Genomic DNA, 8,340 nt, shown 5'->3' on the forward strand with positions numbered 1-8,340 from the left:
GCGTCGGGCTCTGGGCTGATGGCTCAGAGCCTGGAGCCTGTTTCCGATTCTGTGTCTCACTCTCTCTCTCTGCCCCTCCCCCGTTCATGCTCTGTCTCTCTCTGTCTCAAAAATAAATAAACGTTAAAAAAAATTAAAATAAAAAATAAAAAAAGAAAACGTGGCCGCAGAGGACCTTATTTTGGGCTGGCAGGTTCTGAGCAGGCTGCCGACTTCAGCTGGGCACCTCCCTCTCTACGCCACCCTGCCTGGCTTCCCTGACCTTTGAATCTGTGACCCCTAACAGAAGGGCACCAGGTCAGTGCACGCGTCCTCGCCCGCATCCAGGAGGCGAGGACCTTGTAAATGACAACGGTGAACTTCTGTGGGGGATCTTGAGGGAATGCTAGGACACTCTATCGGTGCTCCGAGCCTGAAAATAAGCTATATTCTTGCAATTCTGAAGAAAGGGAGGGGTGGGGAAAGAAGGGGGAGAGAGAGAGACAGACAGCAAGAGAGAGAGAAAGAGGAGGGAGAGAGAGAGAGAGAGAGAGGCAGAGACAGAGAGCCAGCCAGAGAGGCACTGGGCAGTAATACAATTTAACAGATTCTTCCCAGCTTCTCAGGATAATTCTGGACTATGGCAGGGACTTTATCCCCAAACCTGACCTTCGTCTCATCTTTTCTCCCAATGATTTGGATAAAGACAAGTAAGTTAAAAAAAAAAAAAAATGCCTGTAACACAAAGCTGGGCAGTGCGGTCAAGCCACACATAAAGTGAAATCCTTTTACGGGGTTGAAACCCAAGCCCTTCGCCCCTGTGTAGACGGGGACCGGCAGAGTTACGGAACAGCATGAGGAGCGAGAAAGAAAACGAGGGTTTAGATCAGATAGGTCAGCAAGACATAACTACAAGTCTGCTCTTTAGCTGCTAGGTGAAAACTACAGTATCTAGAATGAGGAAGAAACGTCTCGGTCCCCTGGGGACCTATTCCAGCCCCAGCACAGGCTTTCACTTCAGACAGCTTTATTCTGCTTTTTACCCCAACTCTTTATTACGGAAAAGTTCAAGCGCACGGCAAAAGTTGAACTTTACGATAATGAACGCCCGTGCATTCACCGCTCGGATTCCACAGTTTATGACGATTTGGCCCATTTGCTTTTCGCATTTCTGTATGTGTGTGAGAATACATACGTGTGTGTGTGTGTGTGTGCACATTTTTTCTGACCCATTTGAAAATAGATTTGCAGACATCAAAATATTTCATCCCCAAACACTTCAGCCTGTATCTTTTTATTATTATTTTTTAGTATTTATTTATTTTGAGAGTAAGACCAAGCACGATCAGGGGAGGGGCAGAGAGAGAGGGAGAGGGAGAAATCCCAAGCAGGCTCCACCCTATCAGCCCAGAGCCCGATGTAAGGCTCGATCCCACAAACAGTGAGATCATGACTGGAGCCAAGATCAAGAGTCAGGCACGTAACCAAATGAGCCCCCAAGGCGCCCCCAGCCTGCATCTTCCAGGGACGAGGACAGCCTCCTGTATGACCACTCTACTACAACCAGCATATACAAGAAAATTGACAATAATTCCTACATATAATCTAGCACCTCGTCCGCAGGAAAATTCCCCCAGTTGCCTCTAAACCATCTTTTGTACCTATTCCGATCAGTTCTTCCATGAGTGAGCTAAATCTGCTTTCTATTTGTCGTTTGGTTTGTCTTGTCTTGTTGTTTTGTTTTGTTTTGGTTTCTTTATCCTGTTTTGTTTTGCTTTCCTTGCTACCCAACCTGGCCACGAACTGGGTGGATTTTGGTACAATTCACGTGAATGGCAAGGTGGGACGAGGAACAATTTTGAGGAGGAAAGTGACGAGCGCTGTTTTATAAACGTTGCTACTGGCCCGGAGCACAGAGACGTCAGCACTAAAGATACACACTTGGGAGCCATCAGACCATGGGTAGGAGCTGCCATGTTGAGGGTGCATGAGATCATTTAGGGACATTAGGGTCATTATTACCGTCACCACTGTTTCCTGAGACACCACATTCTGCACTAAGCCTTTTTTTTTTTTTAACCATTACTTCATTTGCTTACCGTAATCTGGTGCAATGGGTATTATTATCTCCGTTTTCCTGAGACGGGAGCAGTCTCAGAGTGGCTCCCTCACCGCTCAGACGGGTGGGGGCTGCGGTTGGAGCTCTGACTCTACGGTGCCCGTCGGGACCGCTGTTCCCTGCACCGAGGGGTAGGAGGCCTTGAACGGCAGGATCCGGTCAGGGAGCCTGAGAAGAAAGGCGCAGAGAGAGTCCAGAAGAAATGACTTTGGGGAAACCAAGGAGTGGGGGGGGGGGGGGAGCAAGTTCAAGAAGGAGGCCAGGGCACATTCCTATTTCTCCCTGTCTCGACCTCTCTACAGCTCCTTCAGGACCTCCGCTTCTCGGCCCCTCTGAGCGGCCCCCAGATAGGCTGGTGGACAAGATGGGCATATATCCTCGGTGATAACGAGGAGCGAGCTCCAGTTAAAATCCAGAGTGCATCCGAGCAGGGCACATTCCAAGCTGCCTGCGTGAGGGGAGAGCCCTAGGTGGCTTCTGACTGAGCAGCAGTTCTAGAGCAGCACTGGGGCCACGGGCACAAGAGGAGGTGCGGAAGAAGCCGGTCCTCCTGGAGGGTTGGTGGAAGATGGGAAGAGAGAAACGGGGCAGGTGCCACAGGTACCTTTGCTTGTTAACAAAAGGGAGAGACATCAGAGCACTTCTAGTCGGATAAGGAAGACAGTAGACAAGAGGAGCTTAGATATTAAGGCTAATAAGAGAGAAAAGTGTCCCTGGGAAGGCAGGGGTCCCAGCTGAGACTTTTGCTCTGAAACGGGAGCCGGGGTAGACAGAGGAAGAGCCCAGGGTCTGCCATCCCATGCGATGGCCTTTGTTGTCTTGTCCAGTAGCAGGGGAGGGGCGCCTGGGTGGCTCAGTCGGTTAAGCATACAACTCTTGATTTTTAGCTCAGGTCACGATCTCATGGTTCGTGGGCTTGAGCCCACTTTGGGCTCTGTGCTGACAGCACGGAGCCTGCTTGGGATAATGGGGACAGTGGAGGTTGGTAGGCTTGGAAAACATGGCCAAGTCTGGTAGTGGCTGCTGCAGAGACGTGGGAGGGAGCTGGTCCCCAACAGGGACAGGAAATGGGACCAGGGCTCTGACGGAAGAGCCACCGGGGACAGGGGCTGAGGCCCCCATCTGTGGGCCGTGCGTACGCCAGGTTCTGTTGCTTGGGGCCGGGAGTGGGGACAGTGGGGGACACAGACGGTACCCTTGTCCAGATGTGAGCACACACCAGAGGGGCGTGGCCCAGGGAGTTCAGGATTCAGGGGAGGGAGGGTGTTGAGGCACCAATCAGTGGGAGATGACAACATGGGGGGAGGCAAAGGCAGAGAGGACTGAGAATATGGGAGGGGGGAGGGTAGGGGGGCAGAAGAACTGAAGACCCCCCTAAGCGGGGACAGGAACCTAGGAGGAGAGCACGAAGGGACTTCATACCATTGGTACAAATCTGACGGTTTCAGGTTTCCGAGGTCCAGTAGTAGAGGTCATGACAAGGTCCAAGGGGTGCCGATGGCTGTGGGTCGCTAAGCCGGGGGGAAATGCAGGTCTGTGAGTGGACAAGGTCAAGCTCCGGGATGCTCCTTCCTCCCTCCTTCCCTACAGGATGTCACCTCTGAGAAATATATGTGGGGAGCCAGGCGGGCCATTACCTTTAGTACCGGCCGGCTGGATGGCGGGGGCGGGGGGCCAGGAGTGAACCTTAACCTTGGGATCGGTGCAGCTCTGACCTGCCCACCCAGGTTTTGGGCAGGTCGGCTGGTCGGCAGGACAGAGATACGGGCGTGGGCTTCACTCCAGGGAGCAGGCTGAGCCCAGCAGCCCAGGTGCGGATGGCTCTAGAGGGAAAGTGAAAGGGCTCTGCTGTCCTCAGGCGAGGAGAGACAGCTCGCAGGCTGCTTTGTCAGCTGGGAGGGGTGCCGCGTGGGTGTTTCTGACAGTGTCTGACAGAGGGCAGGCTTCCCAGTGGGGCCAGGGCTGGCCCGGTGGAGGCTCTGGACGATGCACAGGATGAAGCCTTCAGTGCAGTGGGGGGGGGGGGGGGTGGGGGGGGAGCACCTGCTTGACGGGTCTGCAGCCCCTGGAAGGGGTCCCGGGACCAACTCGGGTGCCGGACTCTTCCGAGCAGGGTTGTGCGTGGTCACCACAGAGACAGAGTCCGGGATGAGGACAGGAGCCCGAGGTGTGTGAAGGTGGGCCAGAGCCCCAGGTGGGCCTGCTGATTTCCTGTATCAATTCCTCTATGGTAGAAATGTTCTTCCTGCATCTATGTGGCCTCCGTTATCTTACCTTTTCTAAAAAGTAATTTTTTAATGTTTGTTTTTATTTTTGAGAGAGAGAAACAGAGCACCAGCGGGGGAGGGGCAGAGAGAGAGGGAGACCCAGAATCCGAAGCAGGCTCCAGGCTCTGAGCTGTCAGCACGGAGCCTGACACGGGGCTTGAACCCACGAACCGCGAGATTATGACCCGAGGTGAATTCGGATGCCCAACCGACTGAGCCACCCAAGAGACCCCAATATTTTGCTGACCCCAAAATATTACATTTGGAGGCGTGCCTGGATGGCTCAGTAAATTAAGCTCCTGACTCTTGATTTCATCTCAGGTCATGATCTCACAGTCACAGGATTGAGCCCCATGTCGGGCTCTGTGCTGACAGCATAGAGCCTGTTTGGGATTCTCTCTCTCATTTTCTCTCCCAAAATAAATAAATAAACTTTAAAATAAAATAAACTATTACAGTAAACACCATTTTTTTAATTTGGGGGGGAAAATAAGAAATTGACCATAAAATAATCACACAATCTTGATTTATTTCAGTGTATTTACTCTCAAGTTGTCACTTAAAAAAATATATATTTTTTATTGTTTATTTTTAAGAGAGAGAGAGAGACAGAGCATGAGCAGGGGAGGGGCAGAGAGAGAGGGAGACACAGAATCCGAAGCAGGCTCCAGGCTCCGAGCTGTCAGCACGGAGCCCGACGGGGGGCTTGAACCCACAGATGGTGAGATCGTGACCTGAGCCGAAATCAAGTCAAGATGCTCAGCTGGCTGAGCCACCCAGGTGCCCCATCAAGCTGTCACTTTTTAAATGCCTGAGCTTAATTCTGTGTCACTTAAGAAGGATGCTTTCAATTTCCACAGCCAAGGAACTGATGAAAATTCTTGAGTGTTTTTGGTTACAGAGAAGTTTCTGGCAATGCACCCTAGGGCCGTGTTGCCCTCTGCTCCTCCATCCCACCTGCTTCCCTTCCTGGATGGGCGTCAACTGTGTGGACGGGCCACACAGCTCCCACGTTCTGATGAGGCAGGTGGAGCAGGGTCCACACTGTCAGCGAGCGGCTTCACTACATCCGCCTAGAAGCCGCGTTGGCAGAGAAGGGGTGGGCGCAAAGTTACCTAACCTTTGGCTTTGCCCCCAACAGCTCCTGTATTGCTCTCTCTGGGCCCTTATGAGCTAGACTGTAACACCAGTGCTAGGAACTTTCTAAGGAAGGCGTCCCGGGGGATGTCAGGACTTGGAAGCTGACTCGCTCCAATGGACCATCCCAGGATCCTCGCTGAGGCTTCACGTGGCCACACGGAAACACCTAGAGGGAGAGAAAGGCAAGACTGAGTGTGGTGAGGGCGGCGATGATGTGATCATGCGACTAATAACAAGCCAAGCCATTTGCTGCCCGATGACATCAGCTCTAGAAAATGCTGACTCAATAGCCTTCAGTCTAAAAGCTCAATAAATACTTACGGAGGTCTTGCTATGGGCCAAATAACAGGCTAAGGACTTTATAAAATATCCCACTTACGAGCTCCTTGAAACACCAATGGCGAGAAGTCGGTGTTTCCTTCTATTTTCCAGATGAGGAGGCCCGCTTACGAGAGCTGAGTCATTCACTTCATGCGACACAGCCAGGGCCCCACTGCTCTGCAGAAGCCTCCCAGCATTGTGAGTACTGTGTATGGTCATCCCAATATTTGTGCGTCGTGCTGTGAGAGGGGGCTCGTCCAAATCAGAGCATTCAGCTCTCATTCTGTGAACTTATGTTACAGGGAGAGAAAGAAAGGAAGAAAGAAGGAAGGAAGGCAAGGAGGGAGGGAGGGAGAAAGAAAGAAAGTAAGGAAGAGGGAAAGAAAGAAAGGAGGGAGGGAGAAAGAAAGAGGGAGGGAGGGATGGAGGGAGAAAGAAAGAAAAAAGAAAGAAAAAAAGAAAGAAAGGAAGGAAGAAGGGAGGAAGAGAGGGAAGGAGGGAGGGAGGGAGAAAGGAAGAAAGAAAGAAAGAGGGAAAGAAAGGGAGGGAGAAAGAAAGAGAAGGAGGGATGGAGGGAGAAAGAAAGAAAGAAAGAAAGAAAGAAAGAAAGAAAGGAGGGAAGGAGGGAGGGAGGAAGAAAGAAAGAGGGAAGGAGAGAGGGAGGGAGAAAGAAAGGAAGGAAGAAAGAAAGAAAAAAGGAGGGAGGGAGAAAGAAAGAAAGAAAGGAAGGAGGGAGGGAGAATGAAAGAATAGAAAGAAAGAAAAAAAAAGAAAAAGAAAGAAAAAAGGAAAGGGAAGGAGGAAGGAAAAAAGGAAGGAAGACACAACTTTTATCCTTTCTCCTCAGACAACTTTTGTAAAGAAAGCAAGACAAACCAGTTTGAAGAACTTCAGCGTGACACGGGCTGAGATAACACAGGGAAGCAGAGCCATAAAATACGGGCCAAAACAAAAACCATGAACGAGATCGCACTGCCTGTCCCGGCGATCGGGGCTGCGGGGAACGGACCTCAGCAATGACCCGAAACCCATCTGCACAGGCGTGTTTATGGGATACGATTTACAAGCTGGAAGGGACCCAAACGCCCAGCCATGAGTCACGAGCACTGGGCTCCGTATCTCCTAAGTTTACAAAACGCCTTCACAAGCGCCTTGACTCTTCGGGCCCTGCTCCCGTGAAACATCACAGACTGAGTGGCTTATGCAACAAACATCTACTCCTCTCAGTCCCAGAGGCCGGGAAGTCCAAGGTCAGGGTGCTGGCGGACGTCTGATGGGGGCTCGCTTCCTGATGGCAGCCTTCAGACTGTGTTCTCAACTGGCAGAGAGAGAGAGAGAGACGGCGACAGTCTGCAGGCTCTGATAAGGGCACTGATCCTGTCACGGTCCCCACCCTCGAGACCTCACCTAACCCTAATTACCTCCCATGGGCGCCACCTCCAGGGACAACACACTGGGGGTTTCGAACGTCAGGGGGACACAGACACTCGGTCCATAGCGACAGCACTGTGTGCTTTGATCCTCTCCAAGCCCCTTGTCAAGTGAAGGTCGAGGTTGAGCAACGTCCCCTCCTGGCCTCAGACCTGGGGTGATACCACAGGTGAGGAAACAGAGGAGAGAGAAGCCAGCTGAATGGTGCGCTCATCTTGTTCCTGCCTGTGTTAGGGGCTCTCTGATCCCTGTTTTATTAGGTGACCGCTGCCCGCTCAGCACCCTGGACCTGCCTCTCTACATACTGCTCTGGTGACATCCGGTGATCGTGGTCCCCTGCCCCCTTGGCGTGTCAGGAATTGTGTCCTTACACATTCTTCCCTTTGCCCGCGACACTGGGCGCCTGGTTAATATCTCCTGCTGCTCCAAGCCGCTGCCCAGACAACACGTTATCCCGAGAGCCTTCGCTGTAGGACATCTTCCCTTGGAAGGAAGCCCTGAGCACCTTAGCACAGGGACCTGCAGGAAAGCACAGCCGCCAGGGACCCCAGACCATCCAGAATCGGTGCTTTTTTGCCCCCTCCCTCCCAGAAGGGATGGGCAAGATAAATCCTAGAATGTTCCCTGTCCCTGCTGGCCTGGCCACCTGCAGAAACACAGGCCAGCCTCAGCAACTGGCACACCCGAACCCTCATCCCCACTGTGCCAGGGCCCCGTCTCTCTGTGCCCTTCTCTGTCTTCCTGTATGCCTTCAAGGAGCTCACACAGAATCTTCATTTTATGTATAATCCACACCAGCAGCTCCAGCCCAGAAATCTCCACAAGAGCCCGGGATTCATCGAATCCCAGCATCTAGTCAATTTCTGCACTCAAGCTCAAAACCAAACTCATGTGTCCGCTCCTCTCCCCTTCCCCCCCCCCCTCTGGTTTTCTACACTCACTCCCTGGTCACGGTAAGTGACCGGCTGATTATGGTGATTGCTCTAGCCAGAGAGGCAGTGTGGGAGGTGGGGAAGCCCACAGGTGGCCTGGGTTCGAATCCCGGCTCTCCCATAAACTGGCTGGGAGACCTTGGGCAGCTTC

The 8,340-nt window shown here is 52.3% G+C and overlaps 1 long non-coding RNA gene across 1 annotated transcript; it reads right to left on the reverse strand.

The window, feature by feature from the left end:
• Positions 1 to 1,484: 1,484 nt before the first annotated feature.
• On the reverse strand, positions 1,485 to 3,923 carry LOC109497375. Its single transcript, XR_002153525.2, has 3 exons — positions 3,736 to 3,923; positions 3,521 to 3,609; positions 1,485 to 2,266 (listed from the first exon to the last, which is right to left on the reverse strand). It is a non-coding gene; the product is annotated as an uncharacterized LOC109497375 (long non-coding RNA).
• Between the last annotated feature and the right edge of the window lie 4,417 nt (positions 3,924 to 8,340).

The sequence above is a fragment of the Felis catus genome, chromosome A2 (assembly GCF_018350175.1).
Source record: "Felis catus isolate Fca126 chromosome A2, F.catus_Fca126_mat1.0, whole genome shotgun sequence".
Classification (NCBI taxonomy): Eukaryota; Metazoa; Chordata; class Mammalia; order Carnivora; family Felidae; genus Felis; species Felis catus.